General features: G+C 42.4%; 1 protein-coding gene across 2 annotated transcripts in view; it reads right to left on the bottom strand.

The window, feature by feature from the left end:
- LOC124600383 (glutathione peroxidase-like) overlaps positions 1-12,781 on the bottom strand; it is a 119,216-nt gene extending 106,435 nt beyond the window's left edge. Inside the window, exon 1 of one of the 2 annotated variants that reach the window (XM_047136157.1) lies at positions 12,641-12,781. The gene's annotated coding sequence lies outside the window, so the exon portion shown is untranslated. The remainder of the gene's footprint in view (positions 1-12,640) is intronic. The other variant, XM_047136158.1, reaches the window with a different exon arrangement.
- Positions 12,782-13,196: the final 415 nt, after the last annotated feature.

Raw genomic sequence — 13,196 nt, 5'->3', positions numbered from 1 at the left:
CTCGAGTGGCGTACGGAAAAAAGAACACTCAGATCTTTCCGTGCGAGCTCTGATTTCGCATATTTTATTATGATGATCATTTCTCCCTATGTAGGTCGGCGTCAACAAAATATTTTCGTATCCGGAGGAGAAAGTTGGTGTCTGAAATTTCGTGCGAAGATTCCGTCGCACCGAGAAACGCCTTTGTTTTAATGTCAACCCCAGATCCTCTGTCATATCCGTGACACACTCTCCCCATTTCTGGATGATACAAAACGCGCTGGTCTTCTTTGAACTTTATGGATGTACTCCGTTAATCCTTTCTGGTAAGGATCCCACATCGCGCAGCAGTACTACAAAAGAGGACGGACAAGCGTAGTGTAGGCTGTCTCTTTAGTGGATCTGTTGCATCTTTTAAGTGTTCTGTCAATAAAACATAGTCTTTGGTTCTCCTTCCTCACAACATTTTCTATGTGTACTTTCCAATTTAAGTTGTTCGTAATTGTAATTCCTAGGTATTTAGCTGAATTTATTGCTTTTAGATTCGGTAAATGAAATGAAACAGTAAAGAAAGGTCACCACACTGAACCTTAATTCATATAACTCGTTCAAGGTGAAACTTATACATTCAGGGTATACATTTGGTACTCTAATAATTTAGAAAGAATCAAATTTATTGACATAGTATGCTGTTCATTATATTTTGTTATTAAATTTTAAATCAGTTGCAATCGTTGAAGAATAAATTTACTGATGTTAATTGTCAGAACGAATTGTCGGAACATCCCCTATTCACCAGAATTCGCATTCTTCAGCTTGTAGATATCCCCACAAATTTGCATCCGGAAATCGTTTCAGATTCAAAGAAGAAGTATCGAAAGATGTACATCGGCCTTTATCAGACATTTCGAATCACTATTTAGAACTGGAACGTAATCACTGGAGACCGCTGAGCAAATTGCTGTGACTTAAAAAGTGACTACATGGGAAAAGAAATAAATTCTTTGCTTTAGAAATAGCTTCACTGCCAGGTCGAGGAGGATCTCCTTGCCCTCGTTCAAATCATGTGCGTTCTCTATTTCCCGTTGATCGGAGGTAATCGAAGCCAGCAAGTGTTTGACCTGCGCCAACGCGACAGAACAGGTTTCAGAGGAGATGGCGAATAGCTAATCAGGCGTAGAGGGGCAGGGCAGAGCTTCGATTCAAGTTGGTGGACTGGTTTTGATGCGAAGGAAGCCGCTGGTTTTTCTCGATTCATTCATTCACCGCCGCTCAAAGTCGTCTCGGTCAACGCTCCCGCCAGCACGAAAGCTGGGACCGGTTCCCGATCAAGGTGTGTGGGTCAACGCTGCTCGACAACTTGTCTCTGTGATGTGCATTTCTTCTTCGCACTGATTAAGACCGCTTACCTTAGTGCTGAAATGATGGAACATTTTACAGTATGCCATGATCATATACCCAGAATTCTATTACTGACACTGTAATTGTCCACTAATACACAGAATTGGGAGAATATAAAATGGAGACCACGGTATGACCCCCATTTGCGGAGCCTGTTTCCTGATATTGGTAACGAACTGGCGATTATTTTTCTGTTATAACTAAGTGTAACAAGATTTGGACAGAAATATGGAAACAGCAAATACACAATATATTACGATGTAGGAAATCCCTTGTCACCGAAAACAGCTTCCTGTCGCGTCAGAATGGATAAATACGGATCCTGTATGGTTTTAAATGGAATCTTACGCCATTCTTACTGCAAAATAGTGACAAGTTCAGGTAACGATGGTGGAGCTGAATAGTGATCAAGCACCATACTCTCCAAAGTAGACCACAAAGGCTCAATAACATTGAGATCTGGTGACTGTGGCGGCCAGGAAAGGTGTAACAATTCACCCTGATGCTCGCATAACCAATCCTGGACGATGCGAGCTTGTATCACAGCCTTACCATTGGGGAACAAACGTTGTACTATGGGACGAACCCGTCGAGCCAGAACGGTCACTTAATCCGTGGCAGTAACGCACTCTCGAAGAGCAACCATGGGGCCCACGGAATACCACTACATGGCTGCCCTAATTATCATCGAATCCTCGCCATGTTTGCGAATTGTACACAATCCGTCAAGAAACCGATCCCCTGTTCTACAAAATCGTTCTTTGCAGCGACGTAGCGTCTGTTAAGGTGAATGGCAGAGTGAACAGACACAACTGTGTCTACGCGGATTCTACGAATCCCCACGTGGCGATGGAGACAGAGTGTTACACTCTTTTGGTGTGAGGGAACAGACAGGGACTTTCAGCGGTGGGCTGTTTTTTTAACGGTACTATCAGTTCTGTAAATTAGCTAGATATGCTTTAAGAAGTGTTGTTAGAATTGGAAAATATTGGCTTTTTCAACATCTGCAGCCTGTTAAGCAAAAGTTGATATGTCAATAAGATGGAGCATCCCCGCGTTTTAGAATTAATACGAGAGACTGTGTAAATTAAAACTTCGATGAATGGTTTGGCAGAAGAGACTGGCCTCCACGCTTCCTAGGTATCACACCCATGGATTTTTCAGTCTGAAGTATACTAAAAAATGTTGAACATTTGAAGGGACAAAATTTGAAAAATACAATCCGGTAAGTTTTGGGACAAAATTTGTAAATCGTTGTTGAAAAGATGCAATGTTTGCTAAGAACAACATGGAAACCACTTTCAGCATCTTTCGTAGTTTCGATGAACTCTACACGTGTTTTTTTATTGATAATAAATTTCAATTTTCATTTATTTAGTTTTATTACACGAAATGTATTTTTGACAGTTGACTTACGGCCCATCCTGTATACGCTTTGAGAAGCCAGTCTGAACGAAAACACCCTGCGCCAACAGCACGAACAAAGTCTGAACGAAAACACCCTGCGCCAACAGCACGAACAAACCGTTCATGGTAGCACCACAGTGAAGGAAGGAAGGAAGGAAGACTAAGGTTTAAGTCCCGTCGATGACAGATTAATTAGAGTCGGGGCGCAGGTTCGGATTGGAACATTCGCCTTAAATGGTTTAGGAAAATCACGGGAAACGTAACTCTGGATGGTCGAACGCATAGTTGAACCACTGTCCTTCCAAATATGAGCCCAGTGTCCTAGCCCTGCGCCACCTCGCCCAGTAGAACTGTTTCTGCCAAACGTACTATAAACTAGGCGAGTGCAAAGGTTTATTGAAAGCAATACCGCCCAGGGGGAATGCAGTCTGGTCTGGCGAGTCTACTTTTACATTGTTTCCAATCGCAGGAATTAATGCGTAAACACTACGGGAAGCAAAAATATGTGGATGCTAATAGTGGAACATGATGGTGGTTCTGTGATGGTTTTTTCCTTGATTTGCAGTGGGTACTATCGCCACACTGAAAGATAGCTGATAAGGCTTATATAGCAGTTCTACGTCATCATGGTTGTTCAATGGGCAGACATTATTACTCTCAGGGAACAGCTTGTTTCGAGATGACAATGCTCCTACGAACATGTATGAAAATGACCAAGACTGTTTAATTGAGAGTGGGATCGAAATGAAACGTTTCCCTTAGGTTTCCCAAAAGGTTAATCTGCTTGGGAAAAACGATCTCTCAAGCAAACAGAACAGTTTCCTTACACGAAATGCCACCGAACAATATTGATAATCATTCAGAGTTTCAAAGCTTCGATTCTCAGGTAAATGAAAACCAAGTTATTCCCTCTACTATATTAGGTGTATGATTATTATTTTACCCATTCCCTTCATTTCGAAATACGTAAGGCCAGAAATATCTCAATTTCATTAACAATGGTAAGACTATTGTACCTAAACGGCAGCAGTACAAATGCGAATCAAATTGTACGACAACGAAGTAATCAACCTAGAGGCAAGACGTACCAGTCTCCTGCATTATACTTGCCGTAACCGTGATCTCTGTGTTTCCTGGTGAAAGTTAGGTTCACTGGGAATCTCTCTGCAAACAGACATATTTATTCCTGCAAAATAACGGGGAAATCCCTGGACCTTCCTCATTTCGCTCACTTTCTCTGCTACCGATGAACCGCCATTAGCGTACAATTTGTGTAAATTCCCATCTTCATAACACGCTTTCTGCGAACTGCCTATCAAATGTTTTTTTGTAAGACAGTCACTGTAATATCTCCGAATAAAACATGCAAACATAAAAAACGCTTTCCTTTTATGGACGTCATGCCACTTTCATGCATATGTATTTTGATCTCTCTCTATCACAGTCGCTTAACGTGTTTGTGCGCGATATAACTGCGCTTGTTTCGAAAGGCTTTCCGGTATACCAAACTTCAACTTTGTGTTGATACAAAAGTAAAAATATTCCTATCCGATGAAGGCAGTACGGTGGTACAGTTCTCATCGAAGATAATTTTTTAGAATGATAAACCAGTACCTGTAACACGCTGAAAGTAATGAAAAAACACTTGTTACTGTGTAACACAATAAGGAAACTGCACATGGGTGATATATACTTATTTATTGTAAATCACAACCTTGGAATCTGCTTATTCGGCCGTTTTTCGTTGAGGAAATCTCCGCATTTTTACTCACATATTTCAGGCATTTGCATTTACTTGTATCGAAGAATCTGCTTACTTTTAATTTGCATTCTACATCCCCAGAAGCGCTTCCGTCTGGAACCGCGCGACCGCTACGGTCGCAGGTTCGAATCCTGCCTCGGGCATGTATGTGTGTGCGGTGTCCTTAGGTTAGTTAGGTTTACGTAGTTCTAAGTTCTAGGGTACTGATGACATCAGATGTTAAGTCCCATAATGCTCAGAGCCATTTGAACCATCTGCAGAAGAGACACTCCATAAAGTGTATGTTCCACCCACATCCATGTCCGAGGTAGCAATCGAACACTCGACCTCCGCTAGGTTTTAATTAAGATGTGCAACAAACGGCTGACGAAAGAAAACCGACAAATTATTCCTAACAAATCGAGGAAAAAAATATTACATTACGAACTTCCTCGGAATCTGTTAACGTATTAGTTTATTGTTCTCCCAGTACATCGCAAACGGAATCAGGTGAGAATATTGTCATTTTACTAATAACTTCAATTTGTGTGTACTATAACATGTACTTTGAACGCAGGTTCTAAAAAATTGACAAAGAGAGAAATGGAGAGACTGAAACTTGGAAAACAGATGTCTTTTATTCCAAGCGATAAACTACACAGAAAGAAAAAGTTTTCCAAAAAAGTGAAGGAAGGAAGTGTATTGACGTCAAAAATTACTAATAAAATGGGAGATGGCTGCATTCCACTTCTCGTCCGTGTCGAATATTTAGAGATGAGACACCAGTTCAGTTGGAGGACAACAACCTTGGCCCTATTCGCATGAAGCGATGTAGGAAATGATAGAGATCTTACATTAGCATAGTCTAGCGTTAATTTAGACTATCCGATGAGCCCAATACCTTAGCTATGACGCCCCATCACTAGTACAGCTGATTAATTGTGGTATAAAGAGGTGCTACGACGATAACGCCATGAAATAACTACTGTAATCTTAAATCACCATGCGCTAAGAGACTCTCCAGTAAAGATTGTGAATCGGTGCGTAACTGATGTATTGTAGGAAGGAGATGGCTTCGGCTTATTTGTCTCTTAATTTACTGTGTAATTTATAGAATTTTAAACACGTTGTTAAAATTTGGAGTGAATCCAGTTCGTAGTGCTTTTGAACCTCGATGAAAACCATAGCCCAACTATAGCGGGCAGGCGAATACAAAGTACTTACTGAACAAGTCAGCACCTGTTTGCGTCAAAAGCAATTTCTTTAGCAGATCAGTGGATCTGAATCATGTTCTGCCCGAGAAACTGTATAGGAGGCAGAAGTGGACCGTTTGGTGCGTAGTAACTGCGTTCCTCCAGTTTCATAAACGTCTTCACTGACTTAGTCACCAACAGGATTTGCAGATATCTGCGCCTATCTTCTGTTTACTTTGTATCATTCTTAATGTTACGTCTAGCCCTTCCTTCAATGAACTTTTGGATCATTCTTGATGCCGACCGGTGTGACCGAGCGGTTCAGCTGGCACGGTAAAAAAAAACCGAGTTAACCGATCAACGTCGAACTTAAACGGGTGCGCCCCGAGCAGATGCAACGAACGACGCGAAGAAACTGAGATTAAAAAAAAAAAAAAAAAAAAAAAAAAAAACTGTTCTAGGCACTTCAGTCTGGAACCGCGTGGCCGCTACGGTCACAGGTTCGAATCCTGCCTGGGTATGGATGTGTGTGGTGTCCTTAGGTTGGTTAGGTTTAAGTAGTTCTAAGTTCTAGAGGACTGATGACCTCAGATGTTGAGTCCCGTAGTGCTCAGAGCCATTTAAAGCATTTATCATTCTTGATGATAATGGGAGTACACTGCGCGTGTGATTTTTATTAGCAAGAAGAAATCAACATAAATTCTTCTTCTTATAATGAATCAAGGAACAAGTTAATGCAATGCATTACGGGCATATCCCTTAATGTTATAAAAAAAATTCCATAATATCAACAAAAATATTTTTTCTGAGACGTAACAACAGTCAACAAGATGCGTAGAGTTTTTACGGAATCAGAATCAACTTTAGGTAAGGCAGTAAGTAGGCTGCCGAGGAAAGTGGCACAGTTGTAAGACAGTGGATTCTTCACATTCTAGAGGACGGAGGTTCAAATCTCCGTCCAACTATAAAGACTTAGGTTTTTCGTTGGTTTCCTCCAAATAATTTTAGACAAATACCAGGATGGGTCCTTTCAAAAGGGCAGCCTATATCCTCCCTCAGTCTGGGCATGTACTCCGTCTCCAATAAACCAGTTGTCGACGGGACGTTAAACTCTTAAATCTTCCTACCTTCGTTTTTCAGTAACTGGCGTGAGCGCTGTCAATGCGGGCTCGTTTAGCTTTGCTTAAAATTATACACACATAGGTATTAGGCAACTAATAAGTAAGTCTGCACACTTTCCATGTCCCCTGATATGGGTCCTGACAGATCACGGAAAGTGTTAACGCATACAGAAAAGAAAACTTGCTGTGGCCTAATGCACTGTGTTACGGTCGTCGTTGGTGCGGTCAACCACTCACGCCCCATTCCCGCTCAAATCGCTCCCTTAATAGCTCCCAATTGACCTTGTTTGCATCCTCGTCGGTCGTATAATGTCATCGTGGCGCTTCGCCCTCTACCTCGACCTTCCTCAGTGCTCTCCTCATACTAACCTCCCATTTACATTTCACTATCTTTGAACGCGTAAGACCTTCTTTTCCTTCTTTTTTCTTGGCAACTGTTTTTCATTACGTCTGTCACTCGCAATCATTCGTTGCTGTTACTCTTTGAGAAATTTCTGTTGTTACTGTACGAGAGATAACTCCAACTAGCTAACTAGCTTCTGCGGAATTTTCTGACAAATATATGCCAATATGAAACAGGAAATATAGATGGTCTTTTATTAAGAAAGATGCAGTCATTTGTCATGATGCAGCGCAACTGCTAAACAAAACTTGTTCATCCGTTGTAAATACACGTCTGTCGTCACGTCCAACAAGACAAAAACAGACAAAGCGTCCTATCATTAATCAGCTACATTCCTTACAGTTCAAAAACTGGATAGAATGTGCTTTAAAAGAACTCTTAGTGGAGTAGAGTGCTTTGCTTCACTTTTATGGCGCATGAAGAAAGCGAAGGCAACACACTGATATATCGTGTTAGGTACTTAAATTGATTCTCGCTGTTTGTTGGACAGAAAATACATGTTTATTTTTGTAGAACGGTGAAATATAAATGACTCAAAGTAGTCTTCTTTGGGTAACAAATGGATTCCGCGAAATACGGTTCCTTTTAGGTGACCCGCAATGGAGCCAATTTTAGTGACCGTTAAAAGATTTAGAGTATTGTTTAGAAAGGCCATGCTGCATGGTCCAAAACAAATAGTAATCGGAAGGGACGAGGTGTGGTGAATATAGTGGGTAGGGTAAGACATCTCATCGAAATCCCTTCAAGTCTCATTCACTCGGGTTGCAGCATGTGATTTGGTATTGTCATGAAGCAGAATAACTGTGTCATATCTCTGAGCATATTACGGGCGTTTCTCTTTAAGTGCGCGATTCAGATTGAGTAACTGTGCTTCATAGTGTTCAGCGTTCACCGTTCGAGCCGATATAAGCAGCCCACGACACACCGCACCGACCAGCAAGCATTTTGTCACTAACTTCAAAATAATTGTCTTTGAATCGTCGAAACCAATCTTTGCACGTTGCTTCAGACAGCGCATGTTCTCTGAACGTTTCCAATGGCAAACGATGACTTTGCGTAGCATATTTCTTGACACGAAAGCGAAAGAGTAACACTTTTCGCAAATTCTGTTTTGTAGACGCAAAACTCGTGTTGAAAGCACTGAATAGGTAGATTCTGTCAATTCCACTCGAAAAACAAGCATTGATGTGAAAGCCTGATGTTTCTACTGTTCTATAGCTCTCGTGTCGCTGTGCGCTGTGCTGTACTGGTAGAACTACTAACCTCTCTTCGTCAAGAACGACGGTTAATTCAAACGACCGACAGTTCCACTGCCCTTTATCGGCATTTAAAAGCATTGAGCAAAGTCAAGAATCTTCTAAGAATCCAACAAAAAAAAAAAAAAAAAAGGTTCAAATGGCTCTGAGCACTATGGGACTTAACAGCTGTGGTCATCAGTCCCCTAGAACTTAGAACTACTTAAACCTAACTAACCTAAGGACATCACACACATCCATGCCCGAGGCAGGATTCGAACCTGCGACCGTAGCAGTCGCGCGGTTCCGGACTGCGCGCCTAGAACCGCGAGACCACCGCGGCCGGCTAAGAGGAGGAGGAGATTAGTGTTTAACGTCCCGTCGACAACGAGGTCATTAGAGACGGAGCGCAAGCTCGGATGAGGGAAGGATGGGGAAGGAAAGCGGCCGTGCCCTTTCAACGGAACCATCCCGGCATTTGCCTGAAGCGATTTAGGGAAATCACGGAAAACCTAAATCAGGATGGCCGGAGACGGGATTGAACCGTCGTCCTCCCGAATGCGAGTCCAGTGTGCTAACCATTGCGCCACCTCGCTCGGTAGCCGGCTAAGAATCCAACACTTAGTGTAAATAAGCGGTACCATATTTATTAACAACAAACAATTACCGGAGTGCTAAACCGTAAAGGCCGCTTCATTTTCTTCAATGGGTAAAAGCGCTTCAGTATCTCTTTCCTACTGCTATTAACATATCTAAAGTTGATTTTACTTACTAGTTTGTGGTTATTCTTAAAGTTTTGTTTTATATCCGTTTATGCCGTATTTGTGTAAAATGATGATGATGATGATGATGATGATGATGATGATGATGATGATGATAATGAGGTCCCATACTCCGAGGAGCGTAGGGGACGATGCGGGAGACCCGCACCGCTGACTAAGCAAGGTCCTAGCGGAGGTGGTTTGCCATTGCCTTCCTCCGACTGTAATGGGGATGAATGATGATGATGAAGACGACACAACACCCAGTCATCTCGAGGCAGGGAAAATCCTTGACGCCGCTGGGAATCGAACCCGGGAACCCGCGCGCGGGAAGCGAGAACGCTACCGCAGTAGTTACGTTCACACGTTATTTGGGAAACTGAAGACGTACCTGAATTCGAAAGAAATATGAGAGAAAAACTTCAAAGCATGAGAAACTACTGTTTTTTTTTGGAATTAACAAAATTTTTTGAAAACAACATTGGAAAATCTTATAGCTTAAATTAAGCATTTTGCTCAATCATCACCGAAGACGAAATTAGGACACCTAGTCAATTCTGAAACAGGTACCTGAACTTCGGATGATTATGAACGAACAGAAAGGTTCAAACGAGACGAAATAATTAACAGGTGGACGGCCAGACTTGTGTCCCACGTGCACAATATTTTGGCGCGCGACCACGTTGCGATCATCAAATGCGCTGATGAACATTGATGTCCAGCCGTTCACCCATGAACTACACCATCATGAATTGCTCCGAGAGAAGTTGAAGAATCAGAGATTCAAACGTAATGCTGTAATGTAGTCAGGCATCACGACAATGCAAACGGTATCGAAAAGAGCACCCGAGCGGCTCCAATCCGATCATCTAAACTTTGTCTCCCGAAACAGGAAGCGACAAGAAGAAAGTTTCTAACTACGTAAAATTGATTCAAAAAGCATTGTAGGTGAAAAAACTGTATAAAATAGCCAACATCCAGCCAAATGGGGAATTACGAACGAAAAGAAGGCATTAATAATTGTACAGCTACATGCTGATGTAAAGCTGAAAGAAAATGAAACGCTGATCCAGATGAAAACCTCTAAATGCATTGATGTTTTGTTTAGATGCAAAGGTAATTTATTAATGAAATGAAGACAGAAACCAGTAAGACAGAAACTAGTCACAATTATTTACACCATTTCTTTTAGAAAAACAATGCTGTTATTCATTGATGTTTCTTCATCAGATGACAGTACGCTCTATTTTTTAACACAATATATCAGAGGTGTCAACCTTTTTAGACATGAGGTCTACTACACGCCACTTAGTCCATTTAGGCATCTTCTGAGTTAAATATTCGTAAAGGTTTAGCACGAAACAGCGCCATAGCCAAAATTAAACATTTCAGTTACACAGATAACATAACAGATATTTCTCTCTCCATCAACAGTTGTATCCTTGCTACTCAAATTGAAAGATATTACACATGTGAAAAAAATTAAAATATACACCATCACAAAGTTGAAAAAAGTTTTATGAGGTACTAGGCTTTTGCATATCATTGCCAAGTTTATCACAATCTGGTGAATAATTTGTCACACCCGACCTTACACAGTCTGAAGGATGAGGATCGGTCAGTTTCTTTCTACACATAGATTTTACTGTGTTCATCGTTGCCTCACATAGCTAAGTTGATCCAAAAAACGATAAAACGTATCACGCTACTTTTACAGTGTTAGAGTAGGTTTTTAGGCTCACTAATTCCCAAAAGAAAAGTTGTCTTAATTGCATTCTGACTTCAAGGAAACGTCATTCTGAAATAGAATTATTTCGTTGTCTTGCTCAGTCTAACTACGAGAGAAAAGAGTACTTACTTTACGTGGAATATCTTTCACTGACAGTTTTTGGAAAAGTTGAGCTATGAAAAAATGGTTCAAATGGCTCTGAGCACTATGGGACTTAACTTCTGAGGTCATCAGTCCCCTAGAACTTAGAACTACTTAAACCTAACTAACATAAGGACATCACACACACCCATGCCCGAGGCAGGATTCGAACCTGCGACCGTAGCGGTCGCGCGGTTCCAGACTGTAGCGCCTGGAACCGCTCGGCCACCCCGGCCGGCCTTGAGCTATGAAAGCTAGTATAGGTTTCATTGGCTTGAAATCAGCAAATCGGTTTTCAAACTCTATCTTCAATGCTGTCAGATTGGCTGTATATTTCTTTGAAGTTTCTTGATCCAGTGATGTCTGTTGGTCTGACACTTCTGACGGTATTCAAGCACAACTTCCCACATTTAATTTCTGTAGCAGTGCTAGCCAAAAATCAAGTCCCGCAGCAAGCCCTGGGTGCTCTTCTCAATCAGCGCAACCCCCGCTCACATCGCGCCAATTTACAGAGCACAACGCAGAAGGAAAGACTGTGACTTGTCGCGAGCTTTACCAGCTACAAATACGGTGCGAAACACTCATTGTCAAAAAGGCGCTATTTTCAAAAAGATTTTAGTTAAGCAAATTTCTTTCAAAGGTACTGGAAGGTCGATTCATAAAACTGTGGCGATCGACCGGTCGATCACGACGGGTTGTGCATCTCTGCAATATATGTACGTCTGCTACCACCTGGTGGTGATCCACATAGTTTTAAAACTGCGAGAAGACAGCATACATTTTGTGAAAGATCTTCAAAAATGGTATAAATTATCGTCTCAGGATAAGAATTGACCAAATTGCCTAAGCTAAATACAATTAAGCAACAGTGTAAAGGCAGCCGCGCGGGATTAGCAGAGCGGTCTCAGGCGCTGCAGTCATGGACTGTGCGGCTAGTCCCAGCGGAGGTTCGAGTCCTGCCTCGAGCATGGATGTGTGTGTTTGTCCTTAGGATAATTTAGGTTAAGTAGTGTGTAAGTTTAGGGACTGATGACCTTAGCAGTTAAATCCCATAAGATTTCACACACATTTGAACATTTGTAAAGGCAACAATAACACTTTTTAACGAGCACAACCAGTCACAAAAATTTACAGTTATTAGTATGATGAGTTTTGAGGCCTTAGCTTCAGAAGAAAACTTTGAATTTTAATGCAGAAAAACTCTCGGGAAGGCAACATTGTTACGAGTCCTGCAGTTTTGTCAGGTTCGCGAGGTGACAAGTTCAAATGTAGGTCTCACCAGGCGAATGTACAACGCGAATGAAACTGTAGAACTTGACAGTTTAAAATAAAATAACGGACGCGACCTATACAGCATGGGTTATACGTTACTAACTGTGACTGAGTTCAGACTTCATTTGTATAAAAAAAAGTTGAGTGATTCCTCTCGTTACCATGTAACTGAAACGTCAGCATAGAGAAAGGAACCCCAGCAGGTGCGTGGCTAATGTTGGCGCCGTGCATTAGCAGCGTACAGTGAGCGTACTTACGGCGTCGTCCGGCTGTGTCAGCTAGCTGGGACGCTCGTTGCGCTGCGGTGAGACGACGGCAAGTGTCCGCCGGCTGAGTACTGTTGGCGGGGCCCCGCCGAGCTTATAACGGCCCCGTCACACGGCCGGCGTGGGGGGGCAGCAGCAGCAGCAGCAGCGCTGCCCTCTGCTCTCGTCTGGCGCGGCGCGCATCTCTCATATCCAACGGTCGGCGTCTTAAATACACTGTCGGAAAAAATTAGTACATGCGGAAAGAGGACGTCAATTTTGATCCGGTGATGGCATATGCGACCTGAGGGATAGCAGATGCACTGATAACGGTTTCAGCTGCGTCCGCCAACAGATAGCGTAGTGGCATAGCTACCAGAGCACCATCTCTGTCTACAATTTAATGAGGAGTGCTCACAGCCAGAAGGTCCCGGATGATGAGCTTCGCCCTGACATCTACCCTTCCTACCAACTCTAACCCCATCTTCCTGCCTCCTGCTCAGGGCTCCCTCTCCTCCTCCTCCCTTCTCCTGAGCGGCTTCCCCTCCTACTCCCCCCCCTCTCTTAT

The sequence above is a fragment of the Schistocerca americana genome, chromosome 1 (assembly GCF_021461395.2).
Source record: "Schistocerca americana isolate TAMUIC-IGC-003095 chromosome 1, iqSchAmer2.1, whole genome shotgun sequence".
Lineage (NCBI taxonomy): Eukaryota > Metazoa > Arthropoda > Insecta > Orthoptera > Acrididae > Schistocerca > Schistocerca americana.
This window is presented reverse-complemented; position numbering and strand designations above follow the sequence as displayed.